The 23,881-nt window shown below is 44.1% G+C and overlaps 1 long non-coding RNA gene across 2 annotated transcripts in view; it reads right to left on the reverse strand.

Annotated features, from left to right (window-relative positions):
- LOC144821832 (uncharacterized) overlaps positions 1-19,881 on the reverse strand; it is a 323,067-nt gene extending 303,186 nt beyond the window's left edge. For both annotated transcript variants that reach the window (XR_013608462.1, XR_013608461.1), the window contains exon 1: positions 19,708-19,881. This is a non-coding gene — a long non-coding RNA (uncharacterized LOC144821832). The remainder of the gene's footprint in view (positions 1-19,707) is intronic.
- Positions 19,882-23,881: the final 4,000 nt, after the last annotated feature.

The raw sequence follows: 23,881 nt of genomic DNA on the forward strand, positions 1-23,881 counted from the left end.
TCTCTCTATAAATGTGGGCGCAAAAGTACTTAAGTCTTCTGGGTGTCATTTCTGAATCGCAAATCGTATTTACAAAGTGCGCTATTCAGGGTTTCCCATATTCATTAGGCATAAAATGCCTTTGCCCCACCCCCTGTACATCTAGGGCTCCACAGACTTCCTCTGACAGGAAGGTACAAAATGTAATATTAAAGTCGCCAGCCCACAGGAGAAGCACGCACCTGCCGCTCCTGCATACAAAATTATCTAAGTCCCTTTCCATGTTGTTGATTACATCAGGACGTTTGACGTCAAATCTTTTATTATAAAAATTTATTATTTCCAAATTGGGGTACATTATCTACAGCCAGCAAGACAAATTGATCGAAAGGTTAGTTAATAAGACCGAAAAACAGACTCCCCATAAAGACTCCAAGCCCACCTTTCACCCTTCCTGCCACGGATGGAATCCCTGGGTAACAACAGACCAAAAACATTGCATATCAAAGTTTTGGGTTGCCCTGGTTTCTTATCATCAAATTAACTGATTTTCAGTTATTAAGGTAATCCATGCACTGTAATCTCTTTTATACACAATACCAGCAATATTACAAGAGACAGAGGTCATTTTACAGTTTCCCCCGGTTGGGATTTGTTTCCTAATGATGGCCCGTTGGCTGACCCCCCCAAATGTCAATCTACTGCAGAGATTAGCTCTAATGAGGCATATCTGTTTGCAGTTGGTAACTTAAAGAAATGTTCAGTTGTCTTGTTTGCATGTCTTATTAGATGGTTAAGGGCTAATTTGTTGCAACGAGTGCCCATGAAAGACTTAATCAGACCTCTCCCGCCACTGTACTCTGGTTTATAGAAATAATCCAATGTTACCTGTGCTATTTTCCCCTAACAATTTTCTTGCGGTCTTCAGGAAAAATAGAGCTTTCTTAAAGGAAGCTAACAAATTGGGGCCACAGAAGTTTATCACTATACAATCTCCTGGACATGTATTTATTGATTCCCAAGCCAAGAGACCCTCCTCAGCACTATAATCTCATTATGCAAAGGTTGCATATAACCAACCCTTCTTGAGAGCCAATGTACAACTTTAGTCTTTAAACCCGTCCAGGTTTGGAGGGGGGCTCCTTTTCAGACTATCACGTAGCGCGTGCAATTAGGAGGTAGGTGCAAAAGTTCACTTGCCTCACTTAGCTCAAATTCTTGAGGTACTACCTGTTGTGTCTGAATAAGGACAGACACCGGTAATCAATAATTAAATTCTTCTTTATTTATACTTTCTTGTGCATTTCTATGTTGGAGCTCCCTGCAACACTCTCTCCTCCTACTTCCTTCAACCCCTACTGACTCCTACCTACTGCTTTCTGTCTACCACATCCCCGCTTCCAACCCTGCCCCAGCCTGCATGATCCTAGTTTTACGCTAATATATCATTCATGCCAATATTCATACCTCCGCTTTTCCTGGCAAAGTGTTCAGTGAACAGTCCCTCTTATAGTATCCCAATGAGCCGAGTGGGTCGCCGATTGGTTTGCTGTGACCAGCATGGTGGGTCTGGTTCCCTCAACATCCTCAGGCGTAAAGGGACATCAACTCTTTCACTGCTACTTAATTCTTGACTCTTCTGGGTCATGTTCTAACTCCTCCATTAGAGCATTGGCTGCTGGGTCACACTTCTTGAAGTAAGACACATTTTGTGTGATTCTCTTGTCTTCTGAAGCAGCTGTGACCATGGTCCCTTTATGGCTGATTACTTGCAAAGGTTGGCCGTAGTATTAGCTATCGGTTTTTGTCTTTTGTTCTTATCAGACTAGCACCCAATCTCCTTCCTGAATGTTAGATGGCCTTGTGTTCCGACAACCATCTGCATGCTCTTTCATTTTTTCTTTCTTGGTCCGATCTGCTTCCACCAATGCTGCATGATCACACTGCTGAGGACCTGTGTGTATTGCAGTGTCCATGATGGGTATTCTCGTACGCAATGTCCTAACCAACATTAGAGTTGCTGGACATTTATCAGTGGTACTATGAGGCGTGGTCCGATATATTATGTTATGTTATCGAGAACTTGTATAGCACAGCTTTCACTCCGAGGAGCATCATGGCGCTGTGCGGATCCCTAACGGGCAAAACAACTAGAACGAGGAAGTTCAGATGAATGATCTACATAGAGCGTCAAGGGCAGAAAAAATCCAGGTTTTAAGATCCTTTCCGAGGAGGGTCTCAGTTTGAATGAAATGCAGGTGGTGGGGGAGCAGATTCCAAGCTTTGGTCCCAAGTACCGCTATAGAATTCCCACCCTTTGTGATATACCTGAAAACAGGGGGCTTCAAAAGATTTGCATTGGACGACCTGTGTGTGTGGTGTGTCACACAGTGAGCAAACCTGGCCTGAAGGTGGGGGAATTAAAAGTTCTGAAAGTAATTATTAAGATCTTTAACAGGACTGTTTTATGGATGGGCAGCAAGTGAAGTGCTTTAAGGGCAGCTGATGAGTTTCTAGGCCATTTTAATACCAATCGAGCGACTGCATGTTGCACCATCTGTAATTTGTTCAAGACCATTTTATTAGTTCCTGCATAGAGGCTGTTGCAGTAATTAAGTCTGGAGGTGATTGGGGATACTGCAATTATTTTCCTAGCCGTGCAGGGGAGACGATCAAAAAACTTTTAAATGATTTTATCAGAAAAAAACATGACCCAGCCAAAGCTAGGGATTGCAGGCGAAAGGAAAGTGCTGAGTCGAATATGACACCCAGTATTTTTACTACCGTCACTGTGTTGGGGGGGGGGGGGGGTCTGTCTGTGGACCTCCATAGGCTGGGGGAGAAGGTATTAGGGGCCATATTAGCAAGAAGCTTGTTAAAATTATGGCAATTTTAGCGGCAGGAAACTGCTGCTAATGAGGCAATAATGGTCTTTATAATATGCGCTATAGAATTCCAATAGAAGCCCAGGTTAGATGTGCAGGACATCTAACCTGGGCTTCTATTGGAATTCTGTTGCGCATATAATCAAGCCCATTATCGCAGCTTTAGCAGCAGTTTCCTGCGGCTAAAACGGCAATAATTTTAACGAGATTCTTGCTAATATGTCCTCATATTTCCCTGGTGGCATGATTTCTATTTTTTCCAAATTATGTTTTAGGTGGTTAACTTTCATCCAGTGAAAGACCGCTTGTATTACTTCATTCAGGCAAGCCAAATTTTTCGCCTGGTTAGTTCTGCCATTTTATATGGTTTTCTTTAATTTAATATTTTTAATTTTTTATTTTCTTTATTTGCCTTTTTAGTATTATTGATACAATGTCCACGTGTTACACATTACAGGATATATGATAAATTACAACTGGCAGACAGCTTTAGATAAAGAAAAACAAAGGCATGATAGTTTGAGGATATTAATTATGCTAAGTGAGTTTCACGGTTCCTGATGAATGTATGATTGCAAAATAAATGTGTGTTTAACGGAAATCATAAAAGGTTTCACATATTCTTAAACATCACACGCTCATGACAAACATATATGGCGACATGTCAACTGCAGTTTGCGCTGAACCTGTGTGGCCAATATTACACAGTTTGGTACAATGCATAGCAACAACCCAACACACATAAATCAATCTGGTCCATTGTTAACGATTGTGTCATGAGGATGTCCAACCCCAATCCCCATGTCCCATCTCCACAAAACAATCTATATTGAGATTTGTGTTTGTCCGCGTCCCTGGGTTGCCCTTGCACAACTCTCTCATATAGGGTCATTTCGCAGCAGTGCGTATGAGACCTGGATTGTAAACCGTTAAAGTATCTTTGTCCTGTCTGCCCTCTTCACTGTTTTGTGAGTTATTTTCCTCTGATTCTTGGTCCGCATAGTGCAGCTCTGACAATATCATGTCCCAGCATTGTGTAATGGGGGATTTATGCAAGCCAGCTATCTCCTCCCGGTGTAGAGCGATGTTTTCTGCCTGAGCCCATACCACAAGCGAGCATTTCCAGTTGTGCAGGGTTGGAGGTTGCCTGTTTTTCCATCTTCTGGTGATTAACCTTTTAGCAACTATGAGTCCAAAATCTATGAATCTTGAGGTGGCTTTATGTTTCTTGGATCTGGGGAATATTCCCAGTATACACTCTTGCCACGTATGTAATTGGGGTCGACCAGTGTAAACCAGTAGAGCCGCTGTTACATCCTGCCAGTGCATTTGCAGCACAGGGCAGGACCACCTCATGTGGAGAAAATCAGCGCCTACCTGGTTACAATGAGGGCACGCCAAGTTAGTTAGCTGGAAGTATTTGTTCAATTTATCTGGTGACAGGTATGCCCTGTGTGTAATGTATATCTGTATGACACGATATTTGACGTTTCATGGGAACTCCGTAGAGCTGGACAGAATTATGTTCCAGTCCCCATATGTCCATGGGCCTCCCCGTCCCCCTCCCACAGCATGCACAAGGATGTCAAAGGTTGGAGAGTGTGAGTTAGTAAAGCTTCTGTCAGCCAATGTATAATGCGGCTTCCAATCCCTAGTACTCATAGGTATTGAATCAGCAGATGCATTTGTGGTTCAGTGTTTATATCCACCCAAGCCGACATTAGTGATCTTATGATTGAGTTATGTAAGAGGAATTGACCTGCGGGCAAGTCATTTTCACGAGTCAGTCTGTCAAGAGGTATCAGTTTTATATGTTTTTTTTAATGTTGTTGTTAGAAATTGGGGTCTCTAGCTGGCAGATGTTGGCACCTTTGTCCAAGTAGTGACCCTTCTTCCTAGTCAGGGTAAGGGGATACACTTCTAAAATAACCTCTCCTCACCCCCTTGGTAGCTTGGCATGAGCAGACAGGCTTATCTCAGAGGCAGTGTGTAAAGTATTTGTGCATGCACACAGTAACACAGTAAAAACACTACAAATGGACACCACACCAGTTTGGAAAAATAAGTAATCTTTATCTAAACCAACAAGACTAAAAACAACAAATATTGAACATACAATCCTCTTGAAAATAGTTACTGTGCAAAATAAACTTTTAATTGTAGGAAAACGTGAAAATACAGTTCCTACAACTCAGTAGCTCCGTCCGGGGCTACCTCAATACTGAATACAACTATCTATCAATTCCAGCCAACCGCGTCAGTAAGAGTTAGCAAAAGCGCCAACGGATTTGGAGACAGTATCTTTTGTTGTTGCGGCAGACACGATGGTAAAAGCCAGTCCGGGGCTACCATCGAGGTTGCGAGGTGAGATGGAAGCGTTGCAGCGTGCGGTGTCCTCGCGACTTGGTCCAGGCAGCAGCTTGTTGATAGAGTCGGTGAGACCAAGGCTTGCGTTGCAGAGTGAGATGGTTCTTGATGTGATGCATGCAGGTCAGGATGCGGCGACATAGCCAGTTGATGTTTGAGTCGGGCAGGGACGGAGTTGATGACGTCAGAGCAGAGTGTAGCAAAGCAGTGAGGAGTGCGATGCCCAGTGGATGCGGTGCAAGCAGCGGCTCGTTAACGGAGTCAGTGAGACTAGGGTAGCTTTGCCAAACAAGGGTGTGCTGTCTCCAATGCCTTCAGGAGATGGACTCCTGCAACAGACTCTTTCACAGAATCGGTTACCCTTTTCTTCTGTGGCAACTGAAACCAGCGGTTCCAGAGACGGTGCCCTGAAGCTAGGTGAGGTCTTTGCTGTTTCTGAGACCTCTTGAACAGGGGGCAACCTCCACTTCAAGCCCCTGGAGACACTTTGCAAGCAGGATACACACAGACATCCTCTCCTGGGCAGAAACATCCACTGCAGGCTAACCCCAGACAGCACACGGCAAAGGGGCAGTACTCCTCCTCCAGTTTCTCCAGCTCTTCTCCTTGGCAGAGGTTCCCCTAGCAGTCCAAAAGTGATCTAAATGTCAGGGCCCCTCTTTTTATACAGAAAAATCATGTGTTCTCTGGTGGCAGAGAAGCCCATTGCTCAGTCAAAACCAGTAATGTCCTCTCTGGTGCAGCTTTCTGGCAGGAGGTGGAGACAGCATTGTGTCAGGCAGATGAGGCCCATTCAGTTGAAAGGACATCGCCTCCCCCTACTCTAAATGCAGCCCAGGTCTATTCAGCCCAGCCCTGAATCATCCAGACACTTTGGAGCCACTGATCTTCCCCAGCCCCTGTCATTCCAAAGCCAGACAGTCAATACACATCCTAGCAGAGGCACACTGGATGGCTAAGCAAGAAAATACCTACTTTTTAAAAGTGATATTTTCAAACACAGAATGTAAAAATGACCTCCACTAAAAGATGCATTTTAACATTCTGAGTTCAGGCATACTAAACTTTATTTTCCTACCTTGTTCCCAGGGGTAATTATGTTTATAAGATGTTATACGCAAACTCCCTATTCTATCCTATGGGAACAGGTAGCCTAGCAATATTGGAAAACGAAATTGGCAGTATTTCACTATCAGGACATGCCACACACACCAAGGCATGTCCTACCTTTCACATACACTGCACCCTGCCCACAGGGGTACCGGGAGCCTACCTTAGGGGTGACTAACATGTAAGAAATAGGCCAGTTAGGGCCTGGCAAGTGGGTGCACTTACCAAGTCGACATGGCAGTACAAGACTGGACACAGGCTCTGCAATGGCAGGCCTGAGATACATTTACAGGCTGCCTATGCGGGTGGCACAATCAGTGCTGCAGGCCCACGAGCAGCATTTGATTTATAGGCCCTGGGCACACGCAGTGCACTGTACTAGGGACTTACTAGTAAATCAAATATGCCAATCAGGGAATCACTAATCCATACTAATAATTTACAAATGGAGCACTTGCACTTTGGCACTGAACAGCAGTGGCAAAGTGCCAAAAGCATCTAGACCAGCAAAAACAAAATCCAACACAGCAAAAACAAAGGAGGCAAAGGCAAAAATACAGGGGAAACCCACGCCAATGGTGCCAGGTCAAACAGTTGCCATAAACCTCTCTACCATCCCATTGGCTTGAGGCCACATGTGGGAGACTTTTGTGTGTTTTAAGTTGAGGTGGCTTGCAAATTCTGCAAAGTTATGTCCATTAAATGGAAGACCATTGTCAGGTTAACTACTTTGGGATGCCCCACACTGAAAAGGCCTCATCCAGGACTGGTATGTTGATGGTTGCTCTAGTTGAAGGTACTTATTGTGCTATGGGGAATCCTGAGTACTCATTCATTATGAAGATGATGTACTTGCCAGATTTTAAGGGGCCAAAGAAGTTAATGGCTACATGTTGCCACAAGCCATCTGGCAAATCGGACATCTGCAATGGGGGGGGCATGGTTTTTCTTGCTCTACCACTTGGCATTAAGGACAGTCCCGAAGTGTGGTTTCAACCATTTGATCGAGAGAGGGAAACCAGACTCATTCCTGTATCGCCCTTTTGGTGGTCACTATGCCCCTGTACCCTTCATGCGACAAATTAATGATGCCCTGTCATAACAGTTGTGGTATGACAATCCGTTTATCTCGTAGTAGCAATCCGTTGTCGTTAGTTACACGTTCATCTTTGACATGTCGGAAGGAAGCCAGATCATGTGAGTTAATTCCTTTGTCATGATACGTTTCATTGAGGTTTCTCCATGAGTTTGTTTGAAGGCAACGTATTCTGTCTTGGAGCATAGCATCTTTAGCCTTGGCTTCTGTGATTGCTTCCAGTGGAAGAGCAGGTGGTCTTGCTTAATCAATGGCGAAATGAATGTATGCATCAGCCAGTGTTTCGTCTTTGATGACATTCTAGGATATCTCAAACAACATGAAAAGGGGAGTCCCCAATTATAAAAAGGACAAGAAAGTTCCAAATATAAGTCAAAACGCCCACAGAACAGCTGAATATTTTTCAAATTTTTATTTTTATTCGCATAAAAATATATCACATTTAATAAGTAAATCACAATCCAAAATTCATTTAGTCATCTTATATATAAAATTTCATTTTGTCTGGTTAACATACATAAAGAAGCAGAACATCAGCCAAGGGACACAAAAAACACTAAAAAATCATGCACAATTCAATCATTCATTCAATCAACCACTGACTCATTCCCAAGCAGCGCAAACATTCAAACTCGAACAAAACAACATTTTATCAGGCGTGCAAGAGAAGCGCCGCGCGCGTTTCGGAACAAAGGCAATTGAGAATTCCTTCATCAGGGCGCATAAATAGGATTACATAATCAGCACGGTCTTTAATGATCCGAAGTATATGAAGACACAATTTAAAATGTGTCCTAATCCTAGTCAGGGCTGGCAAAGCATATCTGTGGGCGAGAAAAATAATATAACCATGATAGTACACTGATATTTTTAGAGGTAAGATACAAAGGTCACAAATGTGAGCAAGGCAGTGTGCAGACACGCATTCTTACAGACATGCACTCACACCCTTCGTGATAGGAAAAAATAGAGTAGAATATTAATCAATACCTTATAGACCTTTAGAATAGAAGCAGTATCGCTGTGCCCGAAACCATCACCAAACGAAATGAAAAATCAAAAGAATCCATTAAAATAAAGGGAATCAAGAGCATAAAGAGAAATAGAGGGAAGAGAGATATTTAAGGATAAAAACATACCTTTGTATGTTTCCTCTGAAAATATCAGTGTACTATCATGGTTATATTATTATTCTCGCCCACAGATATGCTTTGCCAGCCCTGACTAGGATTAGGACACATTTTAAATTGGGTCTTCATATACTTCGGATCATTAAAGACCGTGCTGATTATGTAATCCTATTTATGCGCCCTGATGAAGGAATTCTCAATTGCCTTTGTTCCGAAACGCGCGTCGGCGCTTCTCTTGCACGCCTGATAAAATGTTGTTTTGTTCGAGTTTGAATGTTTGCACTGCTTGGGAATGAGTCAGTGGTTGATTGAATGAATGAGTGAATTCCGCATGATTTTTTAGTGTTTTTTGTGTCCCTTGGCTGATGTTCTGCTTCTTTATGTATGTTAACCAGACAAAATGAAATTTTATATATATGATGACTAAATGAATTTTGGATTGTGATTTACTTATTAAATGTGATATATCTTTATGCGAATAAAAATAAAAATAAAAATTTGAAAAATATTCAGCTGTTCTGTGGGCGTTTTGACTTATATTTGGAACTTTCTTGTCCTTTTTATAATTGGGGACTCCCCTTTTCATGTTGTTTGGTACTTACTTTGCCCTGGTGGGTTGTTCCCCTTCCCTTTATCCTGTTTAGGTTTCAGGGTCCCTCTTCTGTTTTTTGTATATTCTAGGATGTCTCGACATGTAGTGAGCTGGGTTTTCAGCCTTTTCTGGCTTGTGGACAATGATATACGTGTATTCTTCTTGAAGGAAAATATCCCAGCGCTCAATCCTAGGTGGCATCTTTGCTTGAGCATTGCCAAATATGGTTTGTGATCCGTAATAAGAACAAAGTACTTCCCATAGAAAAAGATATGGAAATGCTCACAGGGCCAGACGACTGTCAGGCTTTCTTTTTCTGGCTGTGAGTATGCTCACTTAGGGCCAGATGTAGGTAATTTTTATTTACCGACCTCTTAAATACCGAGTCATACCGACTCGGTATTTAAGAGGTCGGAAAATAAAAATACCGAGATGTAGGTAATTGCAGATGTGCAATTACCGAATCGGAAACAGTCGGTAATTTCCGATGTGGTAAATACCGACCAGTCAATGCCCATGCATTCCTATGGGCTTTGAAGCCCATAGGATTGATTGGGCATATACCGGTCGGTATTTACCACATCGGAAATTACCGACTGTCACAAGGGTGCAGGGGGTGTCACTTTGACACCCTCTGGCACCCCCAAAAGAGGCTCGGGTGCCATGTGGCAGGCATACCTGCCCTAAGGGCAGGTCTGCCTGTCATATGGCATAGGTGTGCATGCACACATGTGCATGCACACCAGAAACGGTATTTTACCATCAAGTAGTATTTGATGGTAAAATACCGATGTTGTACTGCTTGTGGGACTCAGAAGAGTCCCACCTACATACCAATTGTCCGGAATCAGTAATGATACCGACTCGGTATTTTACATACTCGGTAAATTTACCTACCGGTAAATTTACCGAGTCTGTAAATTACAGGGACCTACATGTCAAATTGCTTTTACCGGGTGGTAACGGCCGAATTCGGCCGTTACCACCCGGTAAAAGCCTACCTACATCTGGCCCTTGGTGTCTGTCAAGCTGCGGCTGGCTTATGCTACAATGTGCTGTTGGTCACCTTCGTTTTTATATTGGATAAGAATAGCTCTGAGTCCCACTGGACTGGCATCTACAGTGATTTTGGTCTTCCTGTCAGGATTGAAGTATGCCAGGTTGATGGCTGATCCTACAGCCATTTTGATTCCGGTGACTGCTTGCTCACAGTGTACAGACTATCGAAAGGGTTGACCTTGCTTCTTGTAAAAGATAGATGATTGTGGCATAATCCTTTATGTGGTATAATAGCTGGCTCAATGGAAAAGGAGCGTCAGTTAATGATGTGACTTTTTCGGGGGCTGTGATTTTTTCCAGGGTCTGGCCTCATCCGTTCGCTGGAGAAAATGTGGCCATAAAGTTTCAACATGGATTTGTGAAACTCATATATATTGATTTGTAGGTGGAGGGCATCCCCAGTAGTGAAGTTGTCGAATTCTCAATATCGGATTAAGCGTTTGAGATGCATAATGTAGCCTCCCATGGGTTCATCCTTTTCCTGAGAGGTTAGTTTGAAAGTGTAGCGTTCATAATCTAAGTTTTGTTTGTGGAGAAACTTCCTGTTTAATGAGTCTCTCACATCTTGACAGGACGTAGAAACAGCCGCCAGAAGTACTTTGATGATTTGACCAGCATCTTTCCCTATCAAGTTTTGCAGGGCAATGAGTTGCTGATCTGGGTTGGTGACTTGCGACCAGTTCATGAAGGCTTCCAGCTATTCTTGCCAACGGGAAGCCATGCCGCTGCCAGATATGAGAGTCAAACGCTCCAGACCGCGTAGTAAGGAGACACCAGGAATCGCTGGTCCCAGTTGTGCATTTCGCGATGTATCAAGTGAGGATGACATGTGACTTTGTATATGCTCCAACGATGTTCAGCAGGGGTGTTTTTTTCAGTTCATTGTATCTTTTTAGGTAAACACACATTGTGCATGTGTTAACTGGCAGTGGCGTTTCCACCTTACCAATCTGCCACGCATCGCGTGGAACAAGGTGTCCCCCAGGGATCGGCGATCAGCCCTATCCTATTTAACTTGTACCTTCAACCTCTGGTCGCCTTGATAAAGTCATTCGGCATATCGGTCATCAACTATGCCGACGACACTCAGTTGATCTTTTCATTCGAGGGCACTAAGGCAGTATCAATGGACACATTTCATCGCTGTATGTCGGCTACGGCCGAGTGGCTGGGTGCGAACTCGCTACAATTTAATAGCCTAAAAACGGAAGTGGTCCACTGCTCCTTAGATCGTACACCGCGCCCGCTCCCGGACGACTTCTGGCCTGCATCTATTCCTGGCACGGTGGAGGCAGCAAAGTCGGTCCGGAATTTGGGAGTTCTATTTGAATCCAACCTGCAGCTTGATGCGTCGGTGAACAGAACAGTAGCGACTTGCATGGGCCTACTTCGGGCCTTACGCAAGATTTTACCGCTTCTCCCTGAAAATGCTAGAACAGAAGTAGTGCGCAGTTCTATCCTTAGCCGGTTAGATTACTGCAACGCACTACTTCTGGGGGCCCCAAAACTTCTAATTTTAAAACTACAGAGGATACAAAATATGGCGGCTAAGCTGGCTCTAGCGCGTCCTCGATCTGCCTCTTCCACGGGAGCACTGGCTGATCTCCATTGGCTACCTGTCCAGCAGAGAATATTGTTCAAGTCAGCTTGTCTTGTTTTCAAGGCCCTGCATGGACAGGGGCCAACGCCGATCCAAAACCTGTTTTCCTGGTACTGCGCTACTAGATCATTAAGATCTTCCTCGGCGTTCTTAGTGACGGTCCCGAGGATAAATAGAGTGAGGATGGGCGGCCGGGCGTTTGGCTTTACGGCCGCTACACTTTGGAACTCACTCCCGTTGACATTGAGGAGTACACAGGATCTCCCCTCTTTTAAAAAGGACCTGAAAACGTTCTTGTTCCCTAGGAAAATGTAATGATAGACCTGTTGCAGCACGGACGCAGTCTCAGCGCCAGGGTACCCTTTGGGTGGCAGTTGCGCTTAATCAAGTAAATAAATACATACATACATACATACAAATACATACATTAACTGTCCCCAGGTATATGCAGAGGCTGCCAGTAGTATGGGCACCTGATTCTAAGATGGCTGCCGGGGTAAAAACAAGGTTCCTGAATGATCTGTCTGACTTTAAAATGGCCGCTCGGCAAAGACACAGTGTCACAAGGCTTCAGGAGTGCAATGGATCCCATTGAGGAAGACAGAAGAGGGAGACCAGCTTACTCTGATACAGCAGGTGAAGCAGACCGGCCAGCGGGACAGTGTGTAGATAGGCTGGACTCTCACTGGTGCATGTGCACCCGAATCTTCTGGTGCGGGGGCAGAGCGTTTTCCTGTGGCCACGAGGGACAACATGAAGTGATGAACAAAGTGGTACCTGTGAATGAGTGAGAGGGAGCCAGTACGTTGCAGTTAAGCTTCCGCCAGGCGAAAAGCAGGGTGGACTCCTGCTGCCAGGAGGAATCAAAGTGGTGTCGGTAGCACAGAGCAATGAAGACGTGGAGACGGTGCACAGCAGGCACAGACTGCGGACAGCAGCACTGTAGGAATGGTGAGATCATGGACATCGACCACCCTGGTTGCCAGTTGTCGTGACTGAATAAGGACAGATGCTGGAAAACAGGAATGAAGCTCTTCTTTATTTTTACTTCACATGCATATCTGTCGGAGCTCCCTGCAACACTCTCACCTTCTACTTCCTTCAACCCCTACTGACCCCTACATTCCACTTCCTGTCTACTACCTCCCTGCTTCCGACCCAGCCTGCATGGTCCTAGCGCTACACTAATACATCATGATTGCTGACATTACACTACCAATACATTGTCACAGAGGGGCTGATTAGAGCTGTCGTGCTCTCCACCGTGAAGCTTGCTCCTATGTTATTTTATTGACACAGTTTTCCCCACAGCGGCCCCTTTCACCTCAGCTATTACCTTTACAGCCATTTGATGATTGGTATGTCTGCCATCAATACTCATTGCCTATTTAATGTTCAGTGAGGCAGGAAATGTTACTTTTTTTTTAAATTATGAACATGATCACACTGCCCTCAGTACTATCACTATGCCTGAAGGAATTGAAACATTTTCTCCCACCATAGTCTCTCCTCTACAATTTCCAGCTCTCTATTAATCAATCCCACAGCCCCCTCTTGACCTATGTGTTTGGTGCAAAAGAAACCTGGTACTCGAAGTCCCACTGTTGAGTCCCACTGTTGAGTCTTCCCAAGCGGCGGGGTTTGAAGTGCGCTTTTACATGCTCTAGCCAGGAGAGGAAGGGCTCACCGCCTCCGCCCCCTCTCTGCCCGTGCGTTGGGTGCAATAGAATCCTGGGACTCGCTGTTGAGGTGTGCCTCAATACTGTATTAGATAAGCTTGTGGCTGCTTCCAATCTGGCTCCTGGTCCACCCACTTAAGTCTCAAGCCTGAGGGCCCTCCTGGGCCCCTTGTCCCACCCCTGACCAGAGGACCCAGCAGGACTTTGCCACCGCTGCCACCCTCAGCGTTCCGGGCCCGGACTTAACTGCCCTGCACACTTCCACGTCAAAAGCTACGCCCACCTCAAGATGCCGTGGCTACTAACACCCTCATCAGCACCATCCTGAAGTTTGTGTGTAAGAATGAGAAAATCTGATGATGCTGTATGAGAAGTAAAATTTCTCAGTGCTGAATTATAGCTGATTTATTATTTCACGGCCAAGAAGAAAATCACAAGTCCACCTCCATAGGTTCCCCTATTTTTGGAGTAGATTGGCAAATTTTGGGGGGTTCACAAAGGTCTTTTGAGTATTACAAGGAAGCTGCAGTTCTTGCAGTTTAACTAGGAGTACTCATGAAATCCTTTTATGAATTGCAATTTCTCATAAGCAAATATACACTGTCTTAATATGCCATCTTACGAAATGTGTATGTTGGGCTACATTACCACCAAATGTAACCCAGTTACCTGGAAAAAAAACCTCCCTGCACGTGTCTCCAATCTTCTACGTCTCCTGTTCTTCGTAGAAGAAACTATTGCAGTCCTCTAACATAGAGAAATGTCTGCTCTATTAGCTTCCCCCCTTTGTATTTAGGAGCGCCAGGCACCACTCAATATGCTAGACTAACATTGAGTAGGGCCTGGAGTAATCTTGTCACAGCCACATCCCTGTGATCAGACAAATCATTACGAAAAGCTTTCTGAGATGCTTTGGTTAGACAAATCAATAGCTGTAGCAATTTTTCTGCAGACTGTGGCTACCACTAAGAGAGAACTAAGTTTGACTACTTAAATTCCCCTAATAATATGGCACTGCTCGGGCTATATCCACCTCTGGTCTAGCATGGACTAACTTGCCCCAGGGGCCCAAAGCACTGCTTCACGACCCGCCTACAGCAGCATTGTGGAGGGGTCCCTGGGAATGGGTTATTTTTCCTTCTAGGATGCCTCTTCTTTCGTACATTGTTATAAAATGTGGGTGCTGCCCTTGAAATATAACATAGTCTCATTTCTAGACTGCATGTTCACCTCAGAAGAGTCTCTTGGAGCTACTGACAGGTGATAGATATTTAATAATACCCAGCATCAATGATACTCATTTTAAGGACCTCGAAGGATGACATTTAAAGTGAGCCTGCCTGCATTTGTACCTAGGTCAAACACAGATCCATGCAGAGAATGCATTTGTCCACTGAGTCACCAGGCCTGGATACACTGCTGAGGAGATGACCCAGACTTCTGCTACCCCCTTAGGCCTTTTTCTGAAATCTGCTTATGATATAATGATTAGGAGTTGTAGCAATTGTAGGATTTGTCATCTTCTTATCAAGAAATGTTGTTGTAATTCCAAACTTAATTGATCAGAATGTGCTATCACATATCTTCTTTTTCTAAAGTTACTCAAATACTGCTTCTTCGTCTCTATAGCCAGAGGGACTGCAGTAACTTGTAGAGTTACTCACATTATTAAAACAACCCAATTATTCTTCCTCTACTTGATCCACCACTCAACTAAACTCTAAATCAGAAAACCTATTAACAACGTGTTTTCCTACCCACAATAAAATCCCTAAACCATTGTTAGCTGGGTGTTGCTAGTGCCTGAAGAATTTTGACAAGCTCGCAACTTTTTGCATTCAATTAGTATTCGTCGTGGTCTACACAAGGGGCACGTTATTGTTCTCATTCAGGTTTTGGAAGCCTACATGGCCTCTGAAGCCATTCCTTAGCACTGCATGGCTTAGTGTGGGGCAGTAGAAATCCAGGTGTGAAGCAATTCAGAGTCTGGTGAGTGGAGCAAGGCAGGGTCAGTGGTGGAGCAGTGCAGGTTCTGATGAGGTTCAATGCAAGGTTATGGGGAGCACTGCAGTGCCCGATGATAGGTGCAGGGCTATTTCTAAGTCGAGGGACAGGAACCATTCCATGGATGGGGAGTGGTACAGCATACAAGGGATGTGACAACACATCGTCCAGGAGGTATGACCAAGGGGGGTGAATGGGGAGCAGTTTGAGATCCCTCAGGATGAGGTCGATTAGAGTTTAAGATATGTACACTTCAGGCACAGATGTGGTGAACCTCAGTGGGGTACAGGGTCTGAGTGGGGTGAGGCTTCAGGGTATCTAAGAGGTTTAACAGACATGTAGATTTTGAAGCATCCATGAATTAGGCAGTATAGGATCCACGGTATGTAGTAGCACAGGGTACTTAAGTGTGCAGCATTGCCAGGTGTGGTGTAAAGCAATTCAAACGAAAGTAGATGTAACAGCGCTGAGGTCACCCTCCACCACTGGTGCTATTTCTCTTGCATACAGCGTCTGAAACTGAACTCAAACAAGACGGAAGTCCTCATCCTGGGACCATCCCTCTCTGCCTGGGACGACTCCTGGTGGCCCCCTGCACTGGGCACCGCCCCCAAGCCAACGGACCATGCACGTAACCTGGGCTTCATCCTGGACTCCTCCCTCACGATGACCAAGCAAGTCAACGCCGTCTCGTCATCCTGTTTCAGCACCCTGCGCATGCTCCGAAAGATCTTCCGGTGGATCCCCACCGAAACCAGGAAGATGGTCACCCAGGCCCTCGTCACCAGCCGACTGGACTACGAGAACACCCTCTACGCTGGAACCACAGCCAAACTCCAGAAAAGAATCCAGCACATACAGAACGCTTCCGCACGACTCATCCTGGACATCCCCCGTCACGGCCGCATCTCTGTAAATGTAAATTGATACTTGTATAGCGCACTACTCACCCGCAAGGGTCTCAAGGCGCTTGTACGAATACCGCTGTGGAGCCCATCCTGGCTTTCCCTGTGAGGTGTCCACTCCTGGGCACCCCCAAGGTGGAGGCCAGGCATCCTTAGCGTTGTGGGGGCCGTTGTGGAGATTAAGCAAGCTATTGCCCAGTGTTGCAGAGTGGGACTCCATGATTGGAATAGGCACCGAGGCGAGAATTATCAGGTCCGTGGAATTTTGAGCCCAAGGCCCGCCGAGGCGGGGAATTGAACCCTGGTCCCGGGCTAGACCTGCATCAGGGTCTGCCGCTCTAACCATTGAGCCACACTTCTGCCCATCTGAGAGACCTGCACTGGCTCCCCGTCAGCAAGAGGATCACGTTCAGACTCCTCACCCACGCACACAAGGCTCTCCATGACATGGATCCCAAATACCTCTACAGCCGCCTCACATTCTACACACCCACCCGCCAGCTCCGATCCGCCAGCCTCGCCCTCACCACCGTCCCACAAATCCACAGAACCACCGCCGGAGGAAGATCCTTCTCCTACCTGGCGGCCAAGACATGGAACTCCCTCCCCACCCACCTATGGCTGACCCAGGACCATCTCTCCTTCAGGAAACAACTTAAGACCTGGCTGTTCGAGCAGTAGCATCTCCCCCTCCCCCCAGCGCCTTGAGACCCTAGCGGGTGAGTAGCGCGCTATACAAATTTGCTGATTGATTGACTGATTGAACGTACATTTCTTCCCAAATTCCACGATAACCCATGTCCTACAGGGAGTCCTCTTCAAAGTTCAGAACTCACCCACAAACGGGGATCAACTGATAAAGGCACAACCCTTCCCCGTGTGCCTGTATCCAAGTGTGTTGCAATGGTGCTTGTAGCATCCCTTGCACCTACGTCAACGTCACATTTCCACAGTTAGGTTTGCCAGTAACAATGCAAGGTGGCAACAGCTATTTGTATAAAGAGTATCAATTTACCTTCCCATCAATGAATGAATACTTCACTATCCATGCATCAAAATGATAGCACTTGCTTTAATTGCCAACAGTAACTATACGATGGAATGTAAGGCATTTGAATTAAGAAACCACCAGCTACTTCCTGGTCAAGGGTTGATTTTCTGAGCGTATATTCTCCTGTACTTTCCACTTAATTGGACATAACTTTAAAAAAAACAATCATACTTAACACACATGAACCTGGAGCACAGCATCGACTCCTTTGGCACGCATTTAACTTCTAAATCAAAGATTAACCAGGGCAGCAATATACTAAAACCTTATAAAAGTGCAGTCCAAATATTACAACTCACTGAGCCAAGCGCACAGTTAAATTAAAATGATTTTTAGTCAACTCACACCTCAATAAAGCGTGTAGGGATCCCATCTCCTACACAAACATTCTACAGCCACTTTTGTATCATGGGAATGTTGCTGTATGAAAAGTTAAACATTAATCAGTTGAATATTTGGTTAAACCTTGGGCCCATTCCACCAGTTATATTCATGACCATGTGAGCTGCTATTGTCGGTGCCCATGAAATACAAGTATAGATATAGTTTGCCTCTCTCTGAGGAACCACTACTAACCTTTTCTTTGCTTTTACAATAAAGTAACACTACTGTTTACCAACTGACACCAAATTCTTAACTTGAAACTACCCACCCGTGCCAGGTGGTATGTGCTTTGTATTACCTCTCTTAGCAAACAGCACTGTTTGACTTACTCAAGCTTATCAAACAAGAAAAGAACTATGATGAGAAAGTCTAAAGGGGCAAGTAAAAAATTATCGATTGGGGCACACACAAAACACACCTTCTGGAGTTCAGAAAGTCAAAAGTCTTTCCCAACGTTTCTTTCAAACAATAGGTAATACTAAGGTGAGAAATGAAAATGTTTTCAACAAGTTGTCATTTTAAAGTTTGTTTAAAGAATAGTTTAAATTCTCGTTTTAAAAATGTGTATTTTTTCAGGACAGCTTACATTGCACTGCTAAATTTGTTTGTATGTTTTATATTCTCACTGAGAGCTGCAGAAAGCAAACGCTGCTATCGTGGCTGTCACCCCTGCCGACCCCTAAATTGCGTCTATGAGTGTTACGGAAAGTAATTATTTTATTCTTCTGTTTCTATCATCAGAGATTTTCATCGGTCCGCAGTTTGTGCCCCTTTTCTTTTCTTTATTCAATCCACTCAGAGCTCAAGTAACTCTCCCTTTCCAAGGTTATCCAGTGAAATCGAATTTCCAATATTAGCAAGGTTGTTACCCTGAGAAATCTTTTTTCATGATAATGAGACTCTGTTAAAAATAAAACAAATAAAAAGTAATAAGCATTTCCGTTTTAGGTCTTGCTACACAACACAAGTTTGCAAGACATGTTGTTGCCAGTGATTTATAATGACATATAATGGGCTTTGGCTCCAGATGAGTATAAGTCTCACCTAATTTTATTGGCTAGTTGGTATACCGTTCCACCCTTTCAGAATGTGCTTCCAATGGAATACATGAGGGACTCTTTTACATTTGGATAGCATGCCCAGTCATGGCTCTGTTTTTCACATTCAATTCTTTATATCCTATACCCATTCTGTACTTAAAGCAGTTCTTTTTTGGCACTTTTTATCCTTCATTGACAAAGTCAATAGTGCAGACTTTATGTGACAAACAGCATTCATACATCATGACTCATGAGTGATGTAATTAACATGTGAGGTAATAACCAATGCATGGTTGGGCGTAAGTTATAGCTTGCTCTGTTAACTTTAACTGGTGAATTTCTGGGGGGTTTTTGTTCAAAAAGTTAATTTCACTGACATATTCACCTAACTATAATGTTATTTAAACCTTTGTTTTTTTTCAGTGAATATATATACATAAATATATATATTTTTTTATTAATTAATTTTTTTCATCGTGACCCAAAGCATGTTGAGTGATTGCGGCGCTCTTTGTCGTTGGTTGTGTTGCTCGCACGGCAGGACCATGTCGTTGCAATCTTTCGAAAAATGTTACTCCTCGTAATAAAGACGGGTCGCACTCATGAGCGGGTATACTGTTGTATTTTATTCAAGACTAACAGGGAGTTGGCAAACAAAACCCTACACATTTCAGTCCCCCTGGACCTTGTTCATGTATGTAAATACTTATATATAAAGAAAACATATTATGTATAAAAATAAGATTATATAATTTAGTAAAATTATTTAAAAAATAATTAAAGAAAAAAACATTGGATGTAATGTTAAAATGATGTAATAACTTACCTCCATGATGTAATGTTGCACAACGTAGTGTCTGCGATGTGATGACCCAGATGTAATAGGAGTCGATGTAGTGACATACAAACTTACTGGACGAATGGATATGATGGAACCAGTGGTTAGCCAAATGCTACAGATGCTAGCATCTTAGCATTCCATCTTGGGTAAATACAAATGCCAATTCTAAAAATTTATTAAAAGGAGCCTGATGAGTGTTAGAGAAGACCAAACTAAATAAGTTTGCATTTGATCGAATGTTTGATGTATTCTTGGAGACAAATTTAGCAAAGGATGCACAGAATGCCTATGGCAGAGGCATTATATAAACAGCACCTTGACCAAACAGTATCTTGATTTATAGGCTCCTGTGTTGTGCCCAGCTTATGGTACTCTATCGACAGCCTGAGCACCTTTCTTACTGTTCGGACAGTGTGAAGAACCTTGAGGTCCCTGACAATCCCTTTGATCTGTTTTCTTCGGATGGTGAGCTCAATGAACTATGACAAAGTCATACTGCTCCATCTGGAATGATGCAGGGATGATCTACCAGGGGCACTGCATGCACCCCCAACCTGCCATTAGTCGGGCTGCCCAGGAGGGCATTTGTAGGCCACTAACTTGGTGGCCCCACATACCTTCATGCAGGTGGAGGACAGACTGGGTTAGGTACATGTGTGATGTCAGTCATATCTTATGTGATTTATTTCTGTGTTCTTGTTTTTGGGATTGACCCTATGACCTGGCCCTCACAGATATTTGTGTGGGGTGGCAGGAGATCAGGCACAGCATAATCCTTGCATCCAAGGACAAACATTCACCTCCTTGAATGCTTTAAAGCAGGAAGTCTATTTTTGAAACAACATGTAAAAGCCATCTGAACACTGAAGACTTCTGTTCGGATGATCTGTGCATCTATATGCAGCCTTCAACCTGCTGTGTCTGAGTCAATAAAATGCGCTAATAGTATTTTATAAAAAAGCAATGGGTTTGTAGCCATCCGTTATTATTGGCACATATAACCATCAGCTAGTTTTTAGCTCTATTATTCCAGTAAGGGCCTCAGTCTATTTTCACCGCTAATCCTAATTGGGGTGCAGACTCCCGTTTGTGCCCCGTTTGCAGCGGAATCAGGGCAATGACTGCACTGTTATTGCCCCAATGCAGGTGCTTGCCGGCAAGTCTTTAGTCAAGAAAAAAACAGGGTCAAATCCTGGAGGCAAATAGCACACATTATGATTATGCATGCCTCAGATAGGGGAAACAATGCATAACTCATGCTTTATCGGGCACTCCAAAATCCCAGAGTGGTGTGGTAATTTTGCAGGCTACTGTACTGCAAATTGCGGGTAAACACTCACTGCACCAAATGTGCCCAGCGTTAGCATAGGGAATGGACTGTGGCCAAGCTGTGAAAGAGATATGTTAAACCTGATAGCCTTAGAGTGGTCTACCCCTCCCCCCCAAAAATGTGCCTACCTTCTTCCCTTTTCTGACCATGTTTTTGTTGCCTTTATAACTCTGAACCAGTGCTAAAGTGCTTGTGCTCTCCCCTACACATGGTAATATTGGCTCAGCCCCAATCTACATATTTAATTTACTTATAAGTCCCTAGTAAAGTGCACGTTATGTGCCCAGGGAATGTAAATTGAATGCCGCTAGTGGGCCTGCAGCACTTTCTGTGCTACTCACTTATAAAGCCCTCTAACCATGGCTTTGGCCTGCCATTGCAGATCCTGTGTGTGCAGTTTACACTGCCATTTCGAACTGGCAAGATAAACTTCTTGCCATGCCTAAACCTTCCCTTTTTGTATATGTAAGGCACCCACAAAGTAAGCCATGGACAACCCACGGGGCTGGGTGTAATGTATTTAACCCGTTCGCTGCTAGGCCTTTTCCCCTCCTGTGCTAAGCCTTTTTTTGGCGATTTGGGGTAGTGCACGCTTAGGCCCCTGTAACTTTTTGACCACATAAGGTATCCACGCCAAATTTGCGTTCTTTTCTTCCAACATCATGTGGATTCTAAAGGTGCCCAGGGTTTGTGGATTCCCTTGCAGGGGTCCCAGAAATTAAGCAAAATACAGTAAAATGTTTGTTTTTTCAGAAAATTGGGAAAAACGGGCTGCAAATGAAAGCCTCTGGGTTTTTCCCTGCAAATGTTATCAAAAAAGGGTTTGTTGGGCTGAAATCTCCATTTTCTCAGCTTTTAGGGAATGACAGTCTTTTGTCAGAGAACCAACATTTTTCACACAGTTGTGGCATTTTTCTGGGACATAGCCTATTTTTGCTATTTTTAGAGCTTTCAACCTCCTTCCAGTTAATGGTAGAAATGAGTTTGAAAGCAATAATGGATCTTGAAAAGCTATACATTTTCTAAAAGTAGACAAAATTCTGAATTTAGAAAGGGGTCATTTGTCTAAATCCATGAAGGTTTCTTTAAAGAATCTAACAGTTAAATATTGGAATAATTGAAAATTAGTTGAAAAAAACAGACTTTTGTCTCAAACGTTTTCACCTGTACCTTCTTGTAATTTTGACAGCTCTTTGAAAGCAATATACTGTTACATCCGTTTGACCTTCCTGGTTGTGGGGATTTATAGGACTTGTAGTTTCACCAAGAACCCGACGAACCCAGAGCCAAAAACTGAGCAGCAACTTGCAATGGTATTTTATTATTTACTGGGTATAGAGCACTTATTCTTGGAAAATGTATACATGGAAAAATCGGTATGAAAGACACCTATGTATTTCTGAATTGGGTAGTAATTATAGAGTTTAGAAACAGTATATATTTGCCCATTTTCGAATTTGGCAATACTCATACTAGCATGAGAATTATTGGTCATTTTTCAAAAACATTTTTTTTTTACACAATGTCTTTCATTAGGAAGGGAGAAATTCATAAAAACTCAATAGGTAATACCAGTTGATTTACAAATCTGATTTACCCTAAGTCTCCCGATAAAAACGGTACCTCACTTGTGTGGGTCGGCTTGGTGCCTGCGACAGGAAACGGCGCAAAACGCAACGTGGTTGCACCTCAATTTCGCAGTCAATACTGGCCCTTTTTTGGCAAAGTGCCTACCTGTAGTTTTTGAACCCTAGCTCTGCCGGCACCTTGGGAAACCTAGCAAACCTATACATTTTTGAAAACTAGACACCCAGGGGAATTCAGGATGGGGTGACTCGACTGCCTCCCACCAGGTTCTGTTACCCAGAATCCCTTGCAAACCTAACAAATTGGGGGGAAATACGCATTTTCCTCACATTTCTGTGGTGGAAAGTTCTGGAATCTGCGTGGATCAACAAATTTCCATGCACCCCGCGTTCCCCCAGGTCTCCCCAAAAAAATGGTACCTCACTTGCCTGGGTCTGCCTAGTGCCTGCAACAGGAAACAGCGCAAACCGCAACGTGGTCGCACCGCAATTTTGCAGTGAAAACGGGCCCTTTTTTGGCAAAGAGCCTACCTTTCGTTTTTTAACCCTAGCTCTGCCGGCACCTAGGGAAACCTAGCAAACCTATACATTTTTTAAAACTAGACACCCAGGGGAATTCAGGATGGGGTGACTCAACTGCTTCCCACCAGGTTCTGTTACCCAGAATCCCTTGCAAAGCTAAATAATTGACAAAATAAATGCATTTTCCTCACATTTCTGTGGTGGAAAGTTCTGGAATCTGCGTGGATCAACAAATTTCTACCTACCGCGCGTTCCCCCAGGTCTCCCCCAAAAAATGGTACCTCACTTACCTGGGTCTGCCTAATGCCTGCGACAGGAAACAGCGTAAAACGCAACGTGGTCGCACCGCAATTTCGCAGTGAAAACGGGCCCTTTTTTGGCAAAGAGCCTACCTTTCGTTTTTGAACCCTAGCTCTGCCGGCACCTAGGGAAACCTAGCAAACCTATACATTTTTTAAAACTATACACCCAGGGGAATTCAGGATGTGGTGACTCGGCTGCCTCCCACCAGGTTCTGTTACCCAGAAACCCTTGCAAACCTAAAAAATTGGGGATAAATACGCATTTTCCTCACATTACTGTGGTGGAAAGTTCTGGAATCTGCGTGAATCAACAAATTTCCAAACACCCAGCGTTCCCCCAGGTCTCCCGAGAAAAATGGTACCTCACTTGCCTGGGTCTGCCTAGTGCCTGCGACAGGAAACAGCGCAAAACGCAATGT

The sequence above is a fragment of the Lissotriton helveticus genome, chromosome 2_2, assembly GCF_964261635.1.
Source record: "Lissotriton helveticus chromosome 2_2, aLisHel1.1, whole genome shotgun sequence".
Taxonomy (NCBI): domain Eukaryota; kingdom Metazoa; phylum Chordata; class Amphibia; order Caudata; family Salamandridae; genus Lissotriton; species Lissotriton helveticus.